This window comes from Schistocerca piceifrons, chromosome 1 (genome assembly GCF_021461385.2).
Source record: "Schistocerca piceifrons isolate TAMUIC-IGC-003096 chromosome 1, iqSchPice1.1, whole genome shotgun sequence".
NCBI classification, from domain to species: Eukaryota; Metazoa; Arthropoda; class Insecta; order Orthoptera; family Acrididae; genus Schistocerca; species Schistocerca piceifrons.
Window position 1 is genome coordinate 578,127,494 of NC_060138.1, and position 26,081 is coordinate 578,153,574.

Consider the following 26,081-nt stretch of genomic DNA (forward strand, 5'->3'; position numbering starts at 1 on the left):
AATCTTAACATTGGCTGTGTCAACACAGCTGCCTCAACACTCAGGAACAGTTATTTTGCTGCAGAAGTTTATAATCATATGGCATTTCCATCTTTAACCGTGCCTCAAGACGAGAGCCAGATAAGGAGAGATGGAAGTCGACAGTTTGCTGAGTTCTTGGTTTATTCCTGAACTTATGGTGGATCCTTTGCTCTACAACAAAGCCACTGTTTTTCATTGAGAATATTGAAGATCGCTTTGGGGAGGTTGCAGCAATAGAAAAGATGAGAAATGGATTTGTGCTGACCAAACATCGCATGCCAAACGATCACGGGCATTTCAGATCTGTGTAAAGATAGGAGATATACCAGTCACAATTTTTCCTCAAAACAATCTCAGTAGAATTCAAGATGTTATCTTCCATCGGGACCTAATGCTACAAACTGATGAAGAGCTGCATACTGATCTGGCGCAGTGTGGAGTCCATTTTGTTCGCTGCTTCCACAAGGGACTTAAAAATACTAATGGACTCTGCCAATCAGCCTGGCCTTTGACGGCAACATTTTGCCAGAGAAAGTTAAGGTCATGGTTTATAGGTGTGATGTCACGTCTTATTTTCCTCCTCCGAAGAGATGTTTCAGATGCCAGAGGTTAGGACACATGCCATCCCACTGTTCTAATGAGGCTATCCTCTGGGCATATAGACGGGCATCCCATGAGGGCAGCCGTTGTGACCAATCCCCTCAGTGTGTCAACTGCAGCCTCCTTGTTCACCACAATGCTCATTATTTAAGAGGGAGAAGCAAATTCAGGAGAATAAAACACATGACCACCTGTCTTGTCAAGATGGAAAGAATAAGTTTGAAAGACTTTACCTGACTGATAAGGTCTCAAATTTTGTGACTGTTGTGTCACAGTCTGTACCTCACATAATGATGAGGTCTTGCACGACACCTCCTGGCCCTGGTCACATTCCAGGGCCTGCCCCACAGTTGGGGGAGGGAATGTCTGATCTCACACCCCCTACCCCTGCAATACTGGTGGTTGACACACTATCGGTGTGGCCAGAGATGCCTAGTCATCATCTGCTTTCGGCAGGGCAAGGACATCTGTCAAGGTCCCCTCTCTTGAGACAAGGACTAGCAGCCACTGACTGTGGGCCAGTGAAAAGTATGGTCCTCTTCACTCCTAGAAATTGAAGTCTCACATGGATAAGAAGGACAAGCAGAAAGATAAACTGCTTTCTGAGATTTCAGATGTTCCGCTCCCCACCCCTGCGAAGGTCCAACGTGTATCTTGACAAGATATTACACAACCAGGTGAACTGCAGCCTTGTAGCAAAGTAATCACACCCACCTTTTCCATTCACCACTTTCTCAGACCTGACTCCAGTGCTCCGTCAATGGAACTATAATGGCTGCTATCACCATCTGACCAAACTCCTCCATTTACTGGCTACTTACTCTGTAATTTGCGTAGTACTTCAGGAAACACTGTTTACAGCATCACATCTTCCTGCTCTGAAAAACTAAAAATCCTACTGTACCAATCGCTTAAAGTTGAGAAAACATTGAGTGGCGCTTGTACCCTCATATGCCCTGATATTTTCTGTGAGTAGGTGCCCCTTACCACAGAGCTAGAGGCTGTGGTCATTAATGTCTGTCAGTTCGGATGAAATCTGTAATGTCTATTTATCCCCAGATGGACATTTCCATTATCACGAACTGTTAGAGTGAGTGGAACAGCTACCTTTCCCTTCCTGTTTCTGGAGGATTTTAATGCTCATAATACTCTGTAGGGCGGTGATACTACATCTCTCAGAGGCTGGGTACCTCCTTTCAGACCTGGACAACTGCCTACTCAATGCTGGAAGTACAATACATTTCAGTGCAGCCCATGGAAAATAGTCAACTATTTAACTCACAGCTTGCAGCCTGAGTATCTTACCCCTGATTCAGTGGTGTGTCCACCGTAATATGTGTGACAGCGACCATTTTCCTTTCATTTTCTCTCTCTCCACTCAGACATCTGGAATGTGCTCCACGTTGGCTGCTTCAGAAAGCTGACTGGCAGGCTATCTGTTCTACAGCCACTTTTTTGCAGCCAGTCATGTGATGGATATCAACAAAGTGGTACTACTGCAGCTAAGATACCCTACTCCTCTGGCTCATTCTGATGACCACCAGTGCCATGGTGGTCTGAAGATATAGCTATAAGGGAATGCCGCAGGGCACTTCATTGGCACAAGTGCCAACCTGGCGCTTCAGTGGTACAAGCGCAAACCCTCTATGGATAAATTAATAGGATTCAAGGGACTCCAGGTGAAAGCATAGTTTTTAATAAAGAAAATGAAGCAGGAGTGTTGGGAGCAGTATGTGTCACCTATACAATCACCCACCCCATCACCTTGTCAGTGGTAACATCTGCACTGATCCCGTGGTACTTGCCGAATGTTTTGCAGCACACATCACTGAAGTGTATGAATGGGAGTTGCACAGTGCTTTGGCAGTGTGTTGAGATGTGTGCCCTGGAGCTGACAAAATCCACAACCAAATGCTGAAACATCTTCATGCCAACAGCAGGAAACATATCCTTGGGCTTTATCATCATATTTGACTGGAAGGAGAATTTCCTCTTAACTGCAGGAAGTTTTATTATTCCTTTCCTGAAACTGGGAAAGGACCTACATATTTTAACTACTAGCCAATGTCTCTGACAAATGGACTGTGTAAGCTACTTCAACGTATAGTCAACCATCGTCTTTGTTGGCGCCTTGTAGCTGGAGGGCATATATCATGATTCCAAAGTGGCTTTCGGGCTTTCCAGTCCACCACAGATCATCGAGTTCATCTGGAATCTGCAGTGCACAATGCTTTTCTGCACTGCCAACATCTGTTTGCTGTGTTTTTTTGACCTGCAGAAGGCATATGATACCATCTGGTGACATCACATACTAGCTACACTGCATAAGTGGGGTTTCTGGGGCAGTTTACCCATTTTTATCCAGAATTCCCAATCTCTGACATTTTCGGCTCCAGATAGGTTCAACTGTCAGCAGCCAATACATAAAGGAACTGGAGTCGCTCAGGGATCAGTTCTGAGTGTAATGCTCTTTGTTATCATCAATGTATCATAAATTCAGTGGCCCCCACAGTCTCTCCGCCATTGTACATGGATGATCTTTGCCTGTACTATTCCTCTGCTGAGTGCCAGCTTTAGGGGGCTGTCTGGAGAGTCAATGAGTGGTTGCTGAAATGCGACTGTCAATTTTCCCATGCAGAATCATGAGTCATGCATTTTTTTCTACTCCAGACTGTTCACCCACACCCAGAAATTTATCTTGGTGTCCAGTTACTTGAAATCATTAACACTCTTCAATTCCTAAGTATTTTATTTGACCAGAAGCTAACTTCACTGCCGCATGTCTGCTGGCTTGAGGCTTCTTACATGAAGAAGATGAATGCTCTCTGTTTTCTTAGTCACTCCTCATGGGGTACGGACCACATAAGAGGGGGGACCCAAAAGTAACCGGAATTGTAACGCTGCACATCTTGTACTTTTAGTAGCAGGTTGCGCCGCCAGAGGATTGTAGTAGGAGCTCTGCTGAGTCATTCTGCCATGCAGCGTCACCCAACAGTGAGAAGTGTGGTTTCTTTGGCAGTTCTTTGAGTGTGTGTACAGTGCAGATGTGGCACGAGGAAATGGCTAGTTCTTACGAACAACGTGCTGCAGTGAAGTTTTGTTTCTTGCTCGGCAAGAACGCAGCAGAAACTGTTGCGATGATTCAGACAGCCTACAAAGACCATGCTCTTAGTAAAACACAAGTGTACGAATGGTTTTCTCGGTTTAAAAAGGGAGAAATGGTGGTTGAAGATCAGCCCCGTTCCGGTCGACCTTCAACTGCTCAAAGCGAAGACAACATCGACAAAAACCGTGATCTTATCAGTGAAGATGGACGCAGGACAATCGACCAACTCGAGAACTTGTCTGGTTGTCCTGGAGCTCAATTCAGCGCATCTTGACCATCGATTTGGGGATGCGAAGAGTGGCAGCAAAATTCGTGCCGAAGCTTCGTACCGGAGATCAAAGGGATCATCGTGTTCAAGCCTGTTTCAAAATGAAGGACGCGTTCAAAGATGATCCACATTTTTTCAACAAAATCATTACAGGTGATGAGTCATGGTGCTATGGGTACGATCCAGAAAGTAAACAGTCATCACAATGGAAGTCACCTGGCTCACCTCGAGCAAAACAAGCTCAACAAGTGAAATCGAATGTGAAAACGATGTTGATCTGTTTTTTTGACATCAAAGGGATCATACACTCTGAATTTGTCCCTGAAAACCAGACAGTAAACCAACAATTCTATTTGGAGGTTATGAAACAGCTTCGCGGAAGTTTGGCGTGAAAACGTCCGGCTTTGTGGGATTCTGGTGTGTGGTTCCTGCATCACGACAATGCTCCTGCACACACGGCTCTCAGCATTTGCCAGTTTTTGGCCTCAACAAACACAACTACCTTGACCCAAGCGCCATTTTCGCTGGATTTAGCACCCTCGGGCTTCTTCCTATTCCCGAGGATGAAAAAGAGACTTGAGAGGGAAGTGTTTTGCGGATGTGGAAGACGTAAAATGCAACGTCATGAAAGTGCTAGCAGGTATCAAAGAGGACGAATTTAAAAGGTGCTTCGAACACTGGGATGAACATTTGGACAGGTGTATTTATGCTAATGGAGAGTACTTCGAAGGAGATTAAGGTTGTATTTGAAAACAATAAAGTATATGCTTTCTAGAAAGAAGTTCCTATCCAGACCATCACATAGTAATTCTGGACTACGTCAGGATCTACTGCAAGTAGGACACTGGACTCGCATTCGGAAGGACGACGGTTCAATCCCGCGTCCGGCCATCCTGATTTAGGTTTTCCGTGATTTCCCTAAATCACTCCAGGCAAATGCCGGGATGGTTCCTCTGAAAGGGCACGGCCGACTTCCTTCCCCATCCTTCCCTAATCCGATGAGACCGATGACCACGCTGTCTGGTCTCCTTCCCCAAACCAGCCAACCAACCAACTGCAAGTAGTATCACAGTTAGGGGGGAAGTGAGAAAACTTTACTTCATGGTCGAGTGGCTGCTCATAAGCCACACATCATGCCAGTAAATGCCAAATGGCACATCACTTGGTGTAAGGAGCGTAAACATTGGATGATTGAACGGTGGAAAAATGTTGTGTGGAGTGACAAATCACAGTACACAATGTGGTGATCCAATGTCAGGGTGTGGGTATGGCGAATGCCCAGTGAATGTCATCTGCCAGAGTGTGTAGTGCCAACAGTAAAATTCGTAGGTGGTGGTGTTATGGTGTGGTTGTGTTTTTCATGGAGGGGGCTTGCATCCCTTGTTGTTTTGTGTGGCACTATCACAGCACCGGTATACATTGGTGTTTTGAGCACCTTCTTGCTTCCCACTGTTGAAGAGGAATTTGGGTATGGCAATTACATCTTTCAATATGTTCGAGCACCTGTTCATAATGCATGGCCTGTGGTGGAGTGGTTACACAACAATAACATCCCTGTAATTGACTGGCCTGTACAGAATCCTGACCTGAATCCTGTAGAACACCTTTGGGATGTTTTGGAACGCTGGCTTCGTGTCAGTCCTCACCAACTGACATCGATACCTCTCCTCAGTGCAGCAGTCCATGAAGAATGGGCTGCCATTCCCCAAGAAACCTTCCAGCACCTGACTGAACAGATGCCTGCAAGAGTGGAAGGTGTCCTCAAGGATAAGGATGGATCAACACCATATTGAATTACGGCATTACCAATGGAGGGCCCCCCAAACTTGTAAGTCATTTTCAGCCAGATGTCTGGATACTTTTGATCACATAGTGTATGATCCCAAATCTTTTCCTTCTCTGGTCTTGTTATACGAGGATAGCAGATTCAAAAAGAATTTAGAGAAAGCTCCTCTCAGTATCTGGACTGTGCTCAAACTGAAGATATATTTTTTGGACCACAAGATCATTTTTTTCTTTCCATATTGAATGAAATTCTGGGGAAGGAATATCTATTAACAAAATGTGAAGCAGCTCCGTCCTGATAAATATTGTAACCATACTCAGTGACAGTTCTGTGAGAAGTGTGGTGAGATTCCCATCATCATCATCATCATCATCATCATCATCATCATCACTCATGAGAAGAGCCTCAATATAGCCCAGGAGCTTGTTGTTCATTGTGACTGCGCCTTGCAGACATATGAAGAGCTTTGTACAAACTTGGAACAGCTGTGTGTCCGTTGTGTCTACCATAGACAACGGGCACCAAAAGATAACAGTATACTCACTTGTACATATATTTTGGTTGTCAAAGGGGACATATTACCAGAAAAGGTAAAGTTAATGGTTTAATGTTGCAATGAAAAGCCATACCTTCTCCCCCACATGCTATTTTAAATATTTGTATTTTGGGCAAAAGTTGTCACACTGCACAAATGTCCTCCATCTGTGAAAACTGTGGACAGATGGTGCATGATGATACTTTGTGCAACCAATTCTCAATATATATCAACCGTCGAGGACAATATTCCCCTCATTCTTTTAATTGTCTTGTTTCGGAGAAGGAATGAAGATACCAGAGTAAAAACTGTTGACTGTGTTTCATGTTTTGAAATGAGGAAAAACTGTGAATGCTTACACCCAACTGAAATGACAGTAAACTGTGCAAATACGATGACTAAGTCCTAGTTATACTGAGGGTGATCGCATCTACATTTCTGCCAGTGTTGGGCCCTGATGGCTGTGTGAATACGTCTGCTCATGAGAGTTCTGAGCGAGGTGGCGCAGTGGTTAGAACACTGGACTCGCATGTGGGAGGAATGCGGTTCAAACCCATGTCTAGCCATCCTGATTTAGATTTTCCATGTAATCCCTAAATCTCTTCAGGCAAATACCAGGATGGTTCCTTTGAAAGGGCACATCTGACTTCCTTCGCCCATTCTTCCCTAATCCAATGTGAGCGATGACCTCGCTGTTTGATGGCTTCGCCTGAATCAATCAACCAACCAACCTCATGAGTGTGGCAATATGCTCTCTCTTCCCACTATATCTGTATCAGGGCCCTGAATTCCTGTTGGAAAATTGTCTCACGCAAATAGCACACCCAAGCAGAGTGTTACCTTCCTCTACCAAACCATTCAGTGCTACTCCACAAGGGAATGTTGATGATGTACTACGGGATACAACTACCACTAGACTAACAGCAGCAGACATAACAATGTCCCTTTTCTCAGGAAAGCCTCATCAGAAACCAGTCTGATGCTGGACACAGAAAATTTCCTAGGCAATCATACATCATTGGCTGACACTCCCCACCGACATAATTATCATCTGTCATTGGGAAACCTTATTGGTTTAAAGGGCCCTGTCCTTGGGCACACAATGCAGTAAAACTCTAGAAAACGCTCTGTAGGGAAATAAGATGTCACTATCATAGGTGTCCATGCTTCTTTTTCCCAGGTGTGGGCCAAGCTGTGTTGTATATATGGCTACCAGCTAGCAACCAGTGTTCCTGTTATCCTTTTAGACGGGCAGTTTTCATACTGACCTTCCTGTTGTATTGGAACTCTTGGTGGAAACTTCATTCAATAATCTGTGTTTGTGAACTACTCCTCCACCCTCCAGCTGCATGAAAGATGGATCAAGGATTACACTACACTACATCCGGAACCATATAATGTTCCTTTCACTGAATGGAAACTCCTTAGCAATCCTATCCTCGGCCATGACATGGTCCCAGGACCTAATAGAATCTACAATCAAATGTTGCAACACCTATCTGTGGTTTACTGACATAAAGTTCTTGTGATCTCTTATCGTTTCTGGAGTGAGGGTGAGTTCCCAGCCCAGTAAATCATGATTGTCCCACTCTTGAAACTGGGTAAAACCTAATATGAGATGGAGCGCTTTGGACTTATCAGCCTCACAATTATTCTGTGGAAATCGGTCAAATGAATAGTGAACTGACAGCTGTGTTGGTTTCTTGAGCCGAAGGTTCTTTTGTCCAACTCCTAGTGTTAATTTCGTGATAGTCATCAACAACTGACCTTTTCAGTTCACCTGAAATCTGTGATTAGGGAGGATTTTTCCCATCATCAACATCTCATTTCTATCTTCTTTAACTTTAGAAGGCTTGTGACACCTCTTGGACTTACCACATGTTTACTTCACTGTGTGAATAGCGTTTCAGAACTCACCATCTGAGTTTTATTCACGATTTTCCATTTTTTCAGTTGTTTCACATTCAATTCTAGCATCCTTCATACACAAGAGAAAGGAGCCCCACACAGAGGCTATGGGGCTTATGGTCTCACTGTTCCTATACGCTGACTTTTGTATTTACTGCAGTTGTTCAGTCACGACTGTTGCTGAACACCAGCTACAAGCTGCCATAATGAAACTTCAGCTGTGGGCTCTCACCCATGACTTCTAGTATTCGATTGGCAAAATGTGTGTTACACCCTGTGCACCATTCCGGGGTCAGACTTCCAGTTGGCCTTTTAGACAGACTCCTGGGATTCCTCCTCTACATATAACGCACTGCAAGTTGTTACTGAATTAAGCAATACATGTTTGCAATTGTCCTGAACACCTGAATCACCATATCCTTTTCCCCAGAAGTGACATTCTTTGCCTAGAAAGACAACCCAGGTTTGCTGCTGCAGCAGCAGTTCATATGGAATGCAGAATGAAATTTTCACTCTCCATCAGAGTGTGCGCTGATATGAAACTTCCTGGTAGATTAAAACTGTGTGCTGGACTGAGAATCGAACTTGAGACCTTTGCCTTTCACAGTAAGTGTTCTACCAACTGAGCTACCCAAGAACAACTCACGACCCGTCTTCACAGCTTTGGAAGGTAGGAGATGAGGTACTGGCAGAATTGAAGCTTTGAGGATGGGTCGTGAGTCATGCTTGGATAACTCAGTTGATAGAGCACTTGCCCGCGAAAGGCAAAGGTCCCAAGTTTAAGTCTTGGTCTGGCATACAGTTTTAATCTGCCAGGAAGCTTCACGTAGAATCTCTTTGCTCTGACTTCCACCTTCCTCTGTTGAGCTTGATGTTTCTTCCACTCAGATCTTGACATATTTCTTGCTCCAAAAGACATCTATACTGCTACAAACAATCTACAAGCAATGGAAGATTCCCCTATTGTAAAGCAAGTTTTCCTTCACTCTTCCCAAAGGGAACATCTGTTTTGTCATATTTGTATTGGCTACATCTGTGTGATTCATGGTCAGATCTACAGATGGGAGGACCCACTCCAGTTGGCTGCAAACACTGAAGATTGGCCACTACTTGCTTCTGCTGTTTGTCTGAGTGGTGGTTCTGGTATTAGTTTTTACCTGATCAAATAGGGGTAATGCAGGAGTAGGTTTAATAATGAATAGGAAAATAGGAATGCGGGTAAGCTACTACAAACAGCATAGTGAACGCATTATTGTGGCCAAGATAGATACGAAGCCCTCACCTACTACAGTAGTACAAGTTTATATGCCAACTAGCTCTGCAGATGACGAAGAAATTGAAGAAATGTATGAAGAAATAAAAGAAATTATTCAGATTGTGAAGGGAGACGAAAATTTAATAGTCATGGGTGACTGGAATTCGAGTGTAGGAAAAGGAAGAGAAGGAAACATAGTAGGTGAATATGGATTGGGGGACAGAAATGAAAGAGGAAGCCGCCTGGTAGAATTTTGCACAGAGCACAACATAATCATAACTAACACTTGGTTTAAGAATCATGAAAGAAGGTTGTATACATGGAAGAACCCTGGAGATACTAAAAGGTATCAGATAGATTATATAATGGTAAGACAGAGATTTAGGAACCAGGTTTTAAATTGTAAGACATTTCCAGGGGCAGATGTGGACTCTGACCACAATCTATTGGTTATGACCTGTAGATTAAAACTGAAGAAACTGCAAAAAGGTGGGAATTTAAGGAGATGGGACCTGGATAAACTAAAAGAACCAGAGGTTGTACACAGATTCAGGGAGAGCATAAGGGAGCAATTGACTGGAATGGGGGAAATAAATACAGTAGAAGAAGAATGGGTAGCTTTGAGGGATGAAGTAGTGAAGGCAGCAGAGGATCAAGTAGGTAAAAAGACGAGGGCTAGTAGAAATCCTTGGGTAACAGAAGAAATATTGAATTTAATTGATGAAAGGAGAAAATATAAAAATGCAGTAAGTGAAACAGGCAAAAAGGAATACAAACGTCTCAAAAATGAGATCGACAGGAAGTGCAAAATGGCTAAGCAGGGATGGCTAGAGGACAAATGTAAGGATGTAGAGGCCTATCTCACTAGGGGTAAGATAGATACCGCCTACAGGAAAATTAAAGAGACCTTTGGAGATAAGAGAACGACTTGTATGAATATCAAGAGCTCAGATGGAAACCCAGTTCTAAGCAAAGAAAGGAAAGCAGAAAGGTGGAAGGAGTATATAGAGGGTCTATACAAGGGCGATGTACTTGAGGACAATATTATGGAAATGGAAGAGGATGTAGATGAAGATGAAATGGGAGATACGATACTGCGTGAAGAGTTTGACAGAGCACTGAAAGACCTGAGTCGAAACAAGGCCCCCGGAGTAGACAATATTCCATTGGAACTACTGACGGCCGTGGGAGAGCCAGTCCTGACAAAACTCTACCATCTGGTGAGCAAGATGTATGAAACAGGCGAAATACCCTCAGACTTCAAGAAGAATATAATAATTCCAATCCCAAAGAAAGCAGGTGTTGACAGATGTGAAAATTACCGAACTATCAGCTTAATAAGTCACAGCTGCAAAATACTAACACGAATTCTTTACAGACAAATGGAAAAACTAGTAGAAGCCAACCTCGGGGAAGATCAGTTTGGATTCCGTAGAAACACTGGAACACGTGAGGCAATACTGACCTTACGACTTATCTTAGAAGAAAGATTAAGAAAAGGCAAACCTACGTTTCTAGCATTTGTAGACTTAGAGAAAGCTTTTGGCAATGTTGACTGGAATACTCTTTTTCAAATTCTAAAGGTGGCAGGGGTAAAATACAGGGAGCGAAAGGCTATTTACAATTTGTACAGAAACCAGATAGCAGTTATGAGTCAAGGGACATGAAAGGGAAGCAGTGGTTGGGAAGGGAGTAAGACAGGGTTGTAGCCTCTCCCCGATGTTGTTCAATCTGTATATTGAGCAAGCAGTAAAGGAAACAAAAGAAAAATTCGGAGTAGGTATTAAAATTCATGGAGAAGAAATAAAAACTTTGAGATTCGCCGATGACATTGTAATTCTGTCAGAGACAGCAAAGGACTTGGAAGAGCAGTTGAATGGAATGGACAGTGTCTTGAAAGGAGGATATAAGATGAACATCAACAAAAGCAAAACAAGGATAATGGAATGTAGTCTAATTAAGTCGGGTGATGCTGAGGGAATTAGATTAGGAAATGAGGCACTTAGTAGGCTGGCAATGGCAAGGAAAGCGTTTCTGAAGAAGAGAAATTTGTTAACATCCAGTATTGATTTAAGTGTCAGGAAGTCATTTCTGAAAGTATTCGTATGGAGTGTAGCCATGTATGGAAGTGAAACATGGACGATAAATAGTTTGGACAAGAAGAGAATAGAAGCTTTCGAAATGTGGTGCTACAGAAGAATGCAGAAGATTAGATGGGTAGATCACATAACTAATGGGGAAGTATTGAATAGGATTGGGGAGAAGAGAAGTTTGTGGCACAACTTGACCAGAAGAAGGGATCGGTTGGTAGGACATGTTCTGAGGCATCAAGGGATCACCAATTTAGTATTGGAGGGCAGCGTGGAGGGTAAAAATCGTAGAGGGAGACCAAGAGATGAATACACTAAGCAGATTCAGAAGGATGTAGGTTGCAGTAGGTACTGGGAGATGAAAAAGCTTGCAGAGGATAGAGTAGCATGGAGAGCTGCATCAAACCAGTCTCAGGACTGAAGACCACAACAACAAACAACTGAGAGAGTGTTCTATTTATCCACACCTGAAGCTTGTCATTGTGGTTTCACAACATCTTTTTATTATGATAAAGTAGAGATTTTGTTCTGTATGAGATAATTTCGAATTTTAGTGAAAGTTAAGTTCACGAAGTAGAGGCAGTTTAGCTTTGGCAAACATAGCCAAGATTGTCTTGATATCAGCTCCATGCTGAGATGAGGTTTTTGCGTACTAAAAGTTGAAGTTAACAGTTGCTACTTACTCTCCCAAGTGCCATAAGTGACATTTGTTTTGGTGCATGGTATTTGAAAGAGATATTAAGTGCAAATAACATTTGAAGTGATAACTGTTTTGAAGTGAAACTGGTCACCACTAGCTTGGAGGTATCGTCACCCTCTCACATCTCACATTGCTTATTGCAAGCCAGTGCTCTTGTTAATCGGTCTGTCATGCTTTGTCAGCTGAGCTGAGAGAGCAATGCAATGCCTTTAGCTCCACATCAAGTGTTGCCAGCTGCCCAGCTGTCACTGGCAACTGCTGGTGACTCAGTCGACACTGTTGTGGAACATGTCGGCAGTGCTCCATTGTGGTGTATCTTACAAAAAGCTGTTTTGCAGGTGTTATCAATATTGAAATCTGTATGATATCCTGATTCAAACTCTCAGATTGTACCATAACATCTCAGAGCTTCACTGTTAAATTAGGGGTTGGCTGTCGCATGGCATTAGTAGTTGATGGAAGCTCCCATCACCTCACCTCTGTATATTGTTTGAGATATGGGTGTCCAGCTTTCTACCCTGTAGGGTTCCATACTTGCTCTGTAACTCAGACACTGGGGTAAATTACATGGGCTTTGCTGGCAGCAGCCACCGTTAGTCCAAATAGCATAACTGTAATATCAGAGATGATAAGAAACAAGACACCACCCCCAGGGGGCTCGCCACTCTTTGGTGGGTTTGTGCTTGGCTACCCTGCGCCCCAGCCTTAGCAGGATCTTTTCGCTTCCGTACTACATGTCTATCCTCTTGCTATCCCTTTTCCCCACCCTTGGGGTGTTAATGGTTAATCGGAATGTTCTGCATTGTCCGTCGCTGACATAAGAACAGTCTCACCACTGTTTTTCATTCCGTTTTGCTTTCTTTGTTTTCCTTCTCCTCTTGTTCCTCCGCTTCGGCGTTTGAGGTTCCTCTTTTTTTTCTTCCTCCCTGTGCACTACTGACGGCCGGCCCATGCGTCTGATGCGTAACAGGTGACTGGGTAACATGTAATTCCGAGCCCTGGGCTGAAAGATAGGGTTTGCACATACCCCCGGTACAGGCCAGACCCAGGGGTGGATGATTGCCAGAGCTGCTACCTTCCCAAATTGCCAGTTGGTCCCTCTGTCAGGTGTTCGGCGAAGTGTGACCTAAGATGTGAACAATCACCTAAGGTGGGTGTGCCCCCTTGTGAAGGGAGCCCTCAGTTGGCAGGAGTGCATGATTGGAGATACTGGCAATCATGGGGGATTTTCTCACATTGAGCCAATCATCTTCACAATCAGCGTCTACGAAATGTAAACTGAATGAGGCTAACGATTCTAAGACCCTTCCAGCTGCGCCACGGTTCCTCATGGTTGCATGTACTGAAGACAGTCAATCCTTTGCAATGGTAAATCTGTTTATTATTCAGAAAGGTGTTGATGCAATTTCCAGCCCTGTGAAATCCTGCTCTCATTTATGGAATGGCACTTTGCTTTTGGAGACTATTTCTGATTCTCAAGCACAACAACTGCGTATCCCATCACTTCTCCATAGCTATCCTCTTCGTGTCGAGACCCATAGAACTCTGAATTCTTCCTGTGGTGTTGTTTACACTAGGCTGCTTGAAGGTCTCACCGTGGCCGAAATCCAATCATACCTCTCTGATTACGGTGTCATTGCGTCCGTCGGGTGATGAGAAAGGTAGATTCCTCCTTAGTACCTCACTTTTGATAGAGTAGTGCTTCCCTCCAAGATCAAAGCCGGCTATGAAATTATCACAGTCTGACCTTATATTCCGAACCCGATGCACTGCTACAAGTGTCATCGTTTCAACCACACAAGTATGTCTTGTCAGCACCCACCCGAATGTGTAACCTGTGGTAGGGATGCGCACAAGGGCGATTTACCGCCTCCTCCTCCCCACTGTATCAACTGAAACGGTGGCCATGCCACCTCCTCTCAGGATTGTCCCTTGCATCGTGATGAGCGGGTTGTCCAGGAGATCTGGGTAAAGGAAAAAGTGCCTTACCCAGTCACTCGCAAGTTACTGGCTAGTTGCAAACACCACATTCTCCCATCTGGCACTTATAGTTCTGTTCTTACTACCTCTCGCTCCATGAAGAACATGGCCACTCAAGCATGCAACCTCAAATTAACCTCTAAAGTTGTGAAATTGCCCAGTGTCGAGGTAGCATCACCATCCCCTCATCCAGCTGAGCAACAAGCCATCAAACTTTCACCTCAAGGGCGAAGCCACCACCAGCTACACAACCAGTAGGCTGAAAAGGGGAGTAGTACTCCCGTGAAGACTTCCTACGTCCCTCGAGCCAACCAACATCTGAGTCTTCTTCTGCTAAATGGAAAGGCTTGAAGAAGTTCAACAAAGGCAAGATCCTCTTTGACAGTGTTGCCATGTGATACCTTAGTCTGGCCGGCCTCCGTGTCGCTGGTGTGCACCATCAACTGTTTTTCTGTGTTGGACTCCACAGACACAGCCCAAGCCAGCCAATGCTTCTGTGGACCTCGTGGAGGAGGATCCTGCTTTTGTGCCGTGTAGCAGCAAGTTTTTGCAGGCTGCCACTCGGCAGCCGCCGAGGTATTATCCTTTCATTTCTTCCCCATCATGACTCTCCTCCAATGAAACATTTGCAGCCTTTGGTCCCACAAAGAGGATTTACGACTGCTTTTAGCATCACAAAGTCCCTTGTATTCTGCCTTCAGGAAACAAAATTGTGTCCTCATGAATGCTTTGAGCTTTCACATTTATTCCCAGTTAATTTGGCCTTTCCCCTGAGGTCGGCATTCCTTCTCATGGGGGCATCATGCTGGTCATATGGGATGACATTCATAATCACCCCACCACCGTGACTACCGATCTTCAAGCTGTTGCAGTTCACCTTTTCCTCCCCCACCTGACTTTTTCCTTCTGTGCCATTTATGTCCCTCCGTCATTCAGTGTCACCAGGGCAGACTTCTCTCAGCTTATTGGGCAGCTGCCTCCCCCATTTTTGCTACTCGGTGACTTTAATGTGCATCATCCCCTTTGGGGTTCTCCTAGGACCTGTCAGAGAGGTGCCCTCTTGGCTGACCTTTTTAACCAACTTAACCTCTTCTGCCTTAATACTGGAGCACCCACTTTCTGTTCCGACTCCTCGGACATCTATTCACTTTTGGACCTATCCTTCTGCACTGCCCAGTTTGCCCATCGTCTTGAGTGGTCCGTTCTTCCTGACACCTACTCAAGCGACCATTTCCTATGTGCTGTCCGTTTTCTGACTCCTACCCCACCTGCATGTACACCCAAATGACAGCTTACTAAGGCTAACTGGCACCTTTACTCCCCCCTGGCGACATTCGAAGAACAATATTTCCCCAGTTGTGATGGCCAGGTGGAATATCTCACAAACATTATCCTTACTGCTGCAGTGTGTTCCATTCCTCGCACTTCCTCTTTAGTGTGCCGTGTCCCAGGCCCTTGGTAGACTGAGGCATGCCACAATGCAATTCAGGCGTGGAGGCAGGTGCTCTGCATATTTAACTGTCATCCTACGATGGAAAACTGCATTCATTATAAACAGACGTGTGCAAAGTGTCGTCGCGTTCTTCAGGATAGCAAAAAACCTAGCTGGATTTCGTTCACTAGTTCTTTTAACAGTTCCACCCCTCCCGCTGTTGTGTGGGCTAACCTCCAACAGCTGTCCAGGACCGAGAGCTATTTGCCAATTTCTGGTCTGACAGTAGTAGATGATGTCATCGTGGATCCTATTACTATCTCCAACAGCTTGGACCGCTATTTTGTGGAAATTTCGAGCTCTTCCCACTATCACCCTGCCTTCTTCCAGCAGAAACATGCAGAGTAGTCTCAGGTGATACCCTTCTCTTCTCAGAATCGTGAGTGCTACAATGCCGCCTTTACTATGAGGGAGCTAAATCATGCTCTCAATCCATAGCGATCCTCCACCCCAGGGCCAGACGCTTTCCACATTCAGATGTTGCAACATCTTTCTCTTGCGGCCAAGCACTTTCTGTTAATACGTACAACCGCATCTGGGCAGTGGACACGTTTCCCGTACGTTGGCATGAAGTTGCCGTCATACCCATACCTAAGCCTAAAAAGGACAAAAACCTTCTTTCTTGCTACTGCCCCATCTATCTCACCAGCTATGTTTGCAAGGTGATGGAACTTATGATTCATGCCTGGCTGGTGTGGTGGCTTGAGTCTTGCAATTTACTAATGACTGCACAGTGTGGATTTCGAGTGCGTCGTTCTGCAGTTGACCATCTCGTCACTCTGTCCACCCATGTCATGAATGGTTTTCTGTGGAAATCCCAGATTGTGGCCGTGTTTTTCGATTTGGTGAAGGCCTACGACACCTGTTGGAGAACTGGTATCCTCCGTACACATTTCATGTGGGTCTTCCATGGCTGCTTGCCCTGTTTCCTTCAGAAATTTTTAAAAGCGAACATTTTTAGGTTAGGCTTTATTATGACTGTTACTGACATTAAATGAAACACCAAGTTTACTGTTACCAGTCACGGTGACTGGTAACAGTAAACTTGTTGTTTCATTTAAAATTTTTAAAAGCTGACTTTTCAGTGTGCATGTGGGTTCTGCCTTGTTCGACACCTTCATCCAGGAAACCGGTGTGCCTCAGGGTTCCGTCCTCTTTGCTGTCATCTGTCTCCTGCCGTGCATCTCCGGCTCCCCTTTTGTTGACGATTTTGCCATCTATTGGAGTTCTCCACAGACCTTTTTCACTGAGCAGCATCTTCAGTGATGTCTTGATCGTTTTTACTCCTGGAGCGTCAACAATGGCTTTTGTTTTTCCACTGATAAAACCATCTGTATGAATTTCCGGTGGTGCAATTGGTTTCTTGTACCATCCTTACATCTTGGGTCTATTGCTCTTCTGTTCATTGAAACTATGAAATTCCTGGGGCTCATGCTCGGTAGATGACATTCTTGGTCCTCCCATGTCTCTTAACCTGGCAGCCCGCTGTACATAGTCTGTCAGTGTCCTACGTGTCCTCAGTGGTACTTCCTGGGGTGTTGATTGAACCACTCTCCTCCATTTGTACCAGTCCCTTGTCCATTCCATGGGTGCTTTGTTTAAGGATCTGCATGTGCGTCCCTATTATGCCATCTCAACACTATCCACCATCATGGCATCTGTTTGGCCACTGGTGTCTTTTTCACTAGCCTGATTGAGAGTCTGTATGCTGAAGCTGCTGAACTACCACTTCCCTATCACCGTGACTTTCCCCTCAACAGGTATGCATGCTGCCTGTCTACCATTCATGGCCACCCATCCTATGCCTCTTTCTTCGATGATTCCTTTGAGCAGCAGTAGGGTGTGTGTCCCTCTTCTCTGTTACCTCCTGGAGTCCACTTTCGGCACTTCGCCAGCGGTTTAACTTCACACTACCTGCAGCTTTCCCAGTGGGTGTGAACCCTTCACCACCTTGGTTTCATGAAGTGGCATATGTTAACCTTGGCTGTCATTCGCTTCTTAAGGACACTACTCCGGGCTCGCTCTATCACCTTCGGTTTCACGACCTTCGCATGGAACTTCACAATAGTAACTTTGCATACACTGATGGTTCTCGGACTGACTGTGGTGTCCGGTGTGCCTTCGTCATTGGCACCAACATTTTTCGATATCGGCTTCTGGCACACTGCTCAGTATTTACAGTCGAGCTCTACGCTCTGTATGTGGCCACGGAGTACATGCAGAGACACAGACTATTCAATTGTTTCCTCTGCTCAGACACTCTCAGCACCCTTCAAAGTCTAAGTGTGTTGTATACCAGCCATCTATTAGTGCAACAGGTCCAGGAAAACTGTCACTTGCTCACTCCTGTTGGAGCCAGTGTGATGTTTTGTGGGTTCCTGGTCATGTCGGGCTGCCAGGAAACGAGGCTGCTGACACTGCTGCCAAGGCTGCAGTCCTTGTACCTCAGCCCACTAATTCCTATATTCCCTCCAATGATCTCTTTGTTGCCGTCTGTCAGAAGGTGGTATCATTTTGGCATCACCATTGGTCTTCCCTTTATGGGAGTAAGCTCCACATTATTAAGCCTCTCCCAGCGGCTTGGACGACCTCCTCTTGGCCCTCCCGCTGGGAGGAGGTCACTTTAACTAGGTTGCACATTGGGCACTGCCTTTTTACCCATTGTCATTTGTTAAGTGGCGCTCCCCCCCCCCCCCCCCCCCCCCCCCTAGTGCACATTGCGCCCAAGTTTTTAACCATTTACATTCCTGCTTTGGTTTGCCATCTGAGTTATTGGCCGTTTTAGCAAATGACATGAGGGCTGTTAACCAGTTTTTACTTTGTACCTGTTGTAGCAATATGACGAAGGCCATGTAATTTTTAATTCTGGACCTCCATTTCGGTGTGGTGTCTTTTGTAGCTGTTTCTCCGTGTCCCTGTTTGTAGCTGTCTTCTCTTACATCAGTTGGGATTGATGTATCTTTTTTTTTTTTTTTAATATTCCTCTCCATCTTTGTGTTCTGTACTTTTGACTTGCGTGCGTATGACCCCAGTTGTTTTTGCGCCCTAAAACAAAACAAACAAACAATCAGGAGACCACTGAGTAGCAAACCAGGTGTTAATAAGAGAACTAATTCAGGTAGCGTAGCTGATCAGGATGCAATTTAGAGCACTTCAACTACAGAGAAAATTGCAGCCGTCGATGAGATACTGAGTGACCTTAAGATTGAATGAAACAAACAAGATTGTTGACAACAATCACAGTGAGAGTCAGAAACAAAACCTGAACCTTCACATTGACATAAGTAACATTTGAAAAACAGAATAGTGTCACGTCACATGTAGAAAATGAGTACCTATGCTGCGAGTTGGCTGTAGTGAGTGCACTGGAAGGACAAGACTGAAGACTAGAGGTAGAAATAAAGAAAATGAAGCAGGAATATATACAACTTAGAAACCAAGTAAGACCACCTCCCACTTTCTTTATGGAGATAGTTGTGGCAGGCACTGCGAGCAAGCCAGAAAATAAGGTAGAACCTAGGATAGGAGTAGTGAGCATAGCAAACAAATGTTCTGTTTTTCAAAGTAAACAATAATCAAGATATGTATGCTGTTAGGGAAACCTTGATGAAGACACTCAATCCTAGACAATACAAAATTAGGGTAAAGACCATCAGATCCACAGTCATCATGGCAACAGTAGAAAAAGCGTCACAGATTGACCACAAAAAGATGTAGGGAAAACTGCACTCTGATAAAGGACATTAGGTGTGAAGAGTCAGAAAAGAGATGGCCGTGCTTGGCAAAGTATCAAGTGCTGATAACACTTTCTGATGAAAACTTTCTTGCCAAATTGTATAAAATCATCTTAAGTGATGATCTAGATAAAGAGGAATTCACGAGATGGGTCAAGTTATGATTCAGAACAGGAGAAAGGGGTAAAAGGTTCCAAACAATATAACTGAAGAGAGCCCTCAAGTTCGCTACCTTCAACCCCTGAAGGACCAAGTATACATCGACTTACGGAGCTGCAAATCCAAGATTTTGTGTGTGTTCAACAGTGCTGTAATTTTTAAGACCTAGACCTTGCAGAAAATAAATGTAGAGAATGGGAAGTAACTTGTGCCAAGTGTGGCAAACCAGACCCCAGACAGTCAGATTGCAGGATGTCTGAAAGTGTAGAGTGCACACCGCGCAAAAGGTGAATAAGGAACTGCGATAAAGTAGGTGGACTGGGAGAGTGTGTCATACAGACAACTATGTGATAGAGAGATTGCATCACTGTATATGGCCATGCACATGTTCACTGACATGGTACAAGAGAATGACAGTGAGCGTGTCGATTTCATCGTAAACTTCAGTTCCAACACAATGAGTAAGTAGTACAGATCACTCTCTACCAGGATATGTGCCTGGCAATACACAGTTGCCCAGGCCGAAGTCAACGTGCAAACATGCTCTCTGCCTCATACACTGTTGACTGAAATATGTACCATATACTTTGGTATGATAGACTACTGAGAGAAGATTGTAATGCAGGTCCTAATGGACTACAACATAGCTAGGCAACTGAAGCATGGACTATACCAACACACATTTACACAGATAGTGTTTGCTTTACGCATTGAGGAATTAGAGTATAATGTCATAAACAGGGAATGTACTAGTCGTAATCGAATGTGCCAGTGTACTGTAGGGAAATCACACACACACACACACACACACACACACACACAGTGCACAACCAAGTGCATTCTTTGCTAGAACATCAGAGTCACCAGCAGACTAACACCAAACAGACCCCTCTGTTGGAGATGTATCACTGAAATCGAACAATAGAAACTTTGGGTTGGGATATCATCAATGTAAGGAAAAGATAGATTGCTACATACTGAAAGATGACTTGTTACGCTGCAGACAGGCACAATTAAAAGGCTTTAGATTTTGGCCACAGCCTTCATCAGAAAAAGAAGAGAAAGAGAAATACACACCATTCATTCACACAACCAAGCACACCTCATGCACACATGACCACCAACTGTGGCACTTCCAGAGCTGTCGGAGTTGGGGTCATATGTGTGTGAGGTCTGCTTACCCGTGTGAGTGAATGGTGTATATTTCTCTTTCTTTTTCACTTTGACGAAAAGTTAATGTGTAAGTGACTTTCAACTGTGCCCGTCTGCGACTTAACATTTCGTCTTTACGGGAAGCAGGAGTCTACCTTTTCCTTACATTGTAGACATATCACTGAGATAGTTCAGACCAAATCTAAGACCAGGCACACATATGAACACACAAACCATTAACACAACACAAGCCGGGTGACCAGGAGGAGTAGGCAGACTGCAAAAATAATGACAGGTGCAATAGAGAAAAAGGAATATGATGTGACAAAAAGAAGTTGATACATCAAGCCAGTGCACTTTGTATCAAGGGATCAAGGGACTACATACTCACAGCAAAAACCATATGCAGCACATCACATTTCATAACAGAACAATGACTGTATCGGCAACGATAAACAGCAACCAACAAAACATGGGATAGGCAACAACTTGACAATGATGACCACACACAAACAGATGCATCTAGTCAGCTGCAACAGATCACAGACAACACAACACACAAAACCAGACATCTGCTAAACACAAAGAAGAAACTGATCACAAACCACAAACTGCAGAAAAAGAATAAGATGTTCACAAAATCCAACAAAACTGCTTCTGTGACTTTGGACCCCTAGAGGAGAACTTGTGCATTTACAGATTGCAACAGCAAGATATCTTTGAAACCTCACAGTGTTTCATAACTTGCAAAATGAACTCGAAAAGGAGCACAGTATGTTTTTCCTGTAGTGAACAATCAGACCAAAAGATCTTACAGGTTGACAGATCCCCATGAACTCATAGGGAGAGCATATATGTGAAGATTGCAAGTGTTCGCTCTGGACCAAATGGACAGAGTGTCTGCAAGAGCACATTGCATGCAGTCTTTGTCCTGACCAGGAACAGTCATGAAATGCTCTTATTTCACTAATCATCCCTGGAGCTGTTCCAACTAGACACTGTACAGAGCACCATCATAAATGTGGAGTTGCAAAAGGCCCTGGATGAGTTGTGTGGGTGTGGTATGCTCCTAGGAGCTATACACAAGGAATGAACATCTGATTCGTCTCGCAAACCATGCAATAGTGATCACAGGGGGTACCAGTCCAGAAGTTGTGGTCACATTAGTCAACAGGCAGTGGACTGTGACAAAGATGTGACAACTATGCTTTGACCAGGTAATTCTGGAGAAATATGTAAAGGGAATGACATGTAGGTAGTCTCATCAATTTACGTGCAATTCTCTGATGAAGCCCATCCTCACGGAGAATGGATAGAGAGAACTGCATAACATGAACAACGTAAAAAGTTAATCATCACCGCAGATATGAACACCTGTTCAACATTATGGCACTCATCATGGACAGATAGCCAGGGATGCTACATTAATGACAAGATAAACATGACCAACCTATATATAGTTAACAGGGAGGTCAGCCCTACACGTACAGCAACAGAGCAGAAGCAAAATCAAACACTGACTTTACAGTAGCGAATAAAAAAAATCTAATAGGCTCATCGTATCATGGGAAGTATGCAACACGGCTACACACAGCAATCATAATGTCATAATCACAAACTTGGCTGCAAGTGTGACACAAAAACACACACAACACACAGTTTCTATTTAGTAAAGCAGACTGGCAGAAATTATATAAGTTTGTAGTGACATACAACCTTTTATAGATTGAAGGCAGCATTGGCTATGAGATTCATAGACTGACAAAAGTCTTGCAAGAGGTACAAGATAAAACAGTCCCAAAGTAACAGATAAGAATTAAAGGAAAATAACCAGGTCAAATGTACTTATGCAGACTCAAAAGGAATTTGAGAAATGAACACAAATACTACCAGAGGGCAGTAACTGCTACACTAGAGACGGATAACAGTGCTAATACTACAGATTATATCTAAGTGTAAGGAAACCAATCTTTGAACATTTATTGACTGTTTGGCAGTTCTCCATTGAGAAACATGTGTTACAGATATAAGAAACTGAGTGTTGTGAAGAAGTAATTAAATTATTGGAGTCATATCTAGAAGGATGGGGAGCAAATTCCTAATTGGTTTTTTAAATTTAGATTTTCAGCACAAACATAAATTGCAAAGACAATTAGTAATGAACTTTCAGATCTGGTGCTTCTTCTTTTGGAAGGCCAAGACAATGCCTAAGAAATGATATACTGTAGTGAAGAGGAGGAAAAGTGCCTTAGATTTCTTGCCAAAAGGGGCATATATTGTAATGTGCATGCACCATCATATGTTTGCCTTTTATACCTGTTTTGAGGTTCTGGGCGCTACAGTCTGGAACCGAGCGACCGCTACGGTCGCGGGTTCGAATCCTGCCTCGGGCATGGATGTGTGTGATGTCCTTAGGTTAGTTAGGTTTAATTAGTTCTACACTCCTGGAAATTGAAATAAGAACACCGTGAATTCATTGTCCCAGGAAGGGGAAACTTTATTGACACATTCCTGGGGTCAGATACATCACATGATCACACTGACAGAACCACAGGCACATACACACAGGCAACAGAGCATGCACAATGTCGGCACTAGTACAGTGTATATCCACCTTTCGCAGCAATGCAGGCTGCTATTCTCCCATGGAGACGTTCGTAGAGATGCTGGATGTAGTCCTGTGGAACGGCTTGCCATGCCATTTCCACCTGGCGCCTCAGTTGGACCAGCGTTCGTGCTGGACGTGCAGACCGCATGAGACGACGCTTCATCCAGTCCCAAACATGCTCAATGGGGGACAGATCCGGAGATCTTGCTGGCCAGGGTAGTTGACTTACACCTTCTAGAGCACGTTGGGTGGCACGGGATACATACGGACGTGCATTGTCCTGTTGGAACAGCAAGTTCCCTTGCCGGTCTAGGAATGGTAGAACGATGGGTTCGATGACGGTTTGGATGTACCGTGCACTATTCAGTGTCCCCTCGACGATCACCAGTGGTGTACGGCCAGTGCCGAGATCGCTCCCCACACCATGATGCCGGGTGTTGGCCCTGTGTGCCTCGGTCGTATGCAGTCCTGATTGTGGCGCTCACCTGCACGGCGCCAAACACGCATACGACCATCATTGGCACCAAGGCAGAAGCGACTCTCATCGCTGAAGACGACACGTCTCCATTTGTCCCTCCATTCACACCTGTCGCGACACCACTGGAGGCGGGCTGCACGATGTGGGGGCGTGAGCGGAAGACGGCCTAACGGTGTGCGGGACCGTAGCCCAGCTTCATGGAGACGGTTGCGAATGGTCCTCGCCGATACCCCAGGAGCAACAGTGTCCCTAATTTGCTGGGAAGTGGCGGTGCGGTCCCCTACGGCACTGCGTAGGATCCTACGGTCTTGGCGTGCATCCGTGCGTCGCTGCGGTCCGGTCCCAGGTCGACGGGCACGTGCACCTTCCGCCGACCACTGGCGACAACATCGATGTACTGTGGAGACCTCACGCCCCACGTGTTGAGCAATTCGGCGGTACGTCCACCCGGCCTCCCGCATGCCCACTATACGCCCTCGCTCAAAGTCCGTCAACTGCACATACGGTTCACGTCCACGCTGTCGCGGCATGCTACCAGTGTTAAAGACTGCGATGGAGCTCCGTATGCCACGGCAAACTGGCTGACACTGACGGCGGCGGTGCACAAATGCTGCGCAGCTAGCGCCATTCGACGGCCAACACCGCGGTTCCTGGTGTGTCCGCTGTGCCGTGCGTGTGATCATTGCTTGTACAGCCCTCTCGCAGTGTCCGGAGCAAGTATGGTGGGTCTGACACACCGGTGTCAATGTGTTCTTTTTTCCATTTCCAGGAGTGTATGTTCTAGGCGACTGATGACCTCAGAAGTTAAGTCGCATAGTGCTCAGAGCCTGTTTTGAGTCAAAAGTTCTGACATGTTGCCCACTCTTGCTTGGCTTCATGTTTTTATTATTTTTTAAATTAAATTTTTGCTTATGTTGCCATAAATTTCCCCTTGTACGAGGGTTGATTTTTAAGTAAGGGCTGTTTTGATTTTTAAAAAAAGATACAAATACTTTTGTAAAAAAACTTTTATTTTCTGATTCTACACACTTTTACCTATTTTTTGTACATAGTTGCCTTGTTTATTAAAGCACTTGTCATACCGTACAACTAAGTTTTTAATTCCCTCTTCAAAGAATTCGGCCACTTTCACTTCATTGTCGTCATTGAAGCGCTGCCTGCCAAGATGGTGTTTCAGGCACCGAAAACGGTGAAAATCGCTAGGAGCATGGTCCAAATCTTCCCAGCCAAAAGAATCAACCAAATCCCGAGTCTTTTGAGAGGTGTGAGGCCTAGCGTTATCGTGCAGGAGCAAAACTCCTTTTGTCAGAATGCCACGCCTTTTGTTTCGAATTGCTCTGCGGAGCTTCTTTAGAGTTGCACAGTAGGCATCTGAGTTGATTGTCGTTCCTCGTGGCATAAAGTCCACTAGCAAAACACCGCGCCGCTCCCAGAACACAGTTGCCATAATCTTGCGCTTTGACAGCGTCTGTTTGGCTTTGACCTTGACGGGTGAGGTTGTGTGTCGCCATTCCATCGATTGTCGCTTGCTTTCGGGAGTGATATGGGATACCCATGTTTCATCTCCAGTGACAATTTGACTCAACATGTCATCCCCTTCTTCCTCGTAACGAATCAAAAAGTCCAATGAAGTGGCAAATCTCTTCCCTTTGTGGTCCTCTGTGATGAGTCTGGGTACCCACCGAGAACACAGTTTCTTAAAGTTTAGGTTTTCAGACACAATTTTGTACAAAACCGATCTTGAAACTTGTGGAAATTCCAAAGAAAGAGTGGAAATTGTGAATCTTCTGTACTCACGAATCTTTGTTTTGACTGCAGCCACCAAATCATCAGTGATCACAGAGGGCCGGCCTGAGCGTTCTTCGTCATGGACGTTTTGACGGCCATTTTTAAACTCTCTAACCCATTGACGCATTTTACCTTCACTCACTGCATTCAAGCCATAAACTTCTGTTAACTGCCGATGAATTTCTGCAACTGATATGCTTCTCGCGGTCAAAAAACGTATCTCTGACCGTATCTCACACGCGGCGGGCAATTCAATAATCGTAAACATTATAAAGTAGCACAGCGATGCGTACACATCAGCTACAGAGCTGCAACTTGCATCAGTGTGAATGGGAAGGATGCCAGCAAGTGGCGTGGTGGCTTGTTGCGGCATCCGCGTGAACTACGGGACTATATGCGCACGGCCCTTACTTAAAAAACA

The 26,081-nt window shown here is 44.7% G+C and overlaps 1 protein-coding gene across 1 annotated transcript in view; it reads left to right on the forward strand.

Annotated features, from left to right (window-relative positions):
* Nucleotides 1–26,081, forward strand: part of LOC124802304 — an 82,028-nt gene that overhangs the window by 14,868 nt on the left and 41,079 nt on the right. The window lies entirely within an intron of this gene.